Source organism: Corvus brachyrhynchos, unplaced genomic scaffold (genome assembly GCF_000691975.1).
Source record: "Corvus brachyrhynchos isolate BGI_N302 unplaced genomic scaffold, ASM69197v1 scaffold365, whole genome shotgun sequence".
In the NCBI taxonomy this organism is placed as follows: domain Eukaryota; kingdom Metazoa; phylum Chordata; class Aves; order Passeriformes; family Corvidae; genus Corvus; species Corvus brachyrhynchos.
Genome location: NW_008239544.1, coordinates 1,250,103 through 1,250,504, shown reverse-complemented (window position 1 = coordinate 1,250,504; position 402 = coordinate 1,250,103).

Genomic DNA, 402 nt, shown 5'->3' with positions numbered 1-402 from the left:
CACCAGTGTCACCCCATGGAGGAGAGATTGGAGGTCAGTGCCCTGCCCATGCCCATCAGCACCCCTTTTGGACAAAGACACCCTGGGGGAGGCACGGGCACTACCCCTGCATGGGTGACACTGCAGCTGTGCTACAGGTTCCACACTGGGGTGAACAAGGGGGGACAGGGCTGGGGAGGGGTCACTGCAGGGCTGCGCGCAGCACTGACCTCCAGGGCACAAAGTGACACACAGCCTGGAGCGTCTAAAAAAACCAAATCCTTTATTAAAACTGACCCAGCTCCCATCCCCTCATCCGCAGCATCACACGCCGTCATTCCATACCTTAAAAAATAGATAATAACCACAAAATCGCAGGCGAGGAGGTGAGGGGGCTGCGCTGGGGTGGGGGGATGGCGGGGG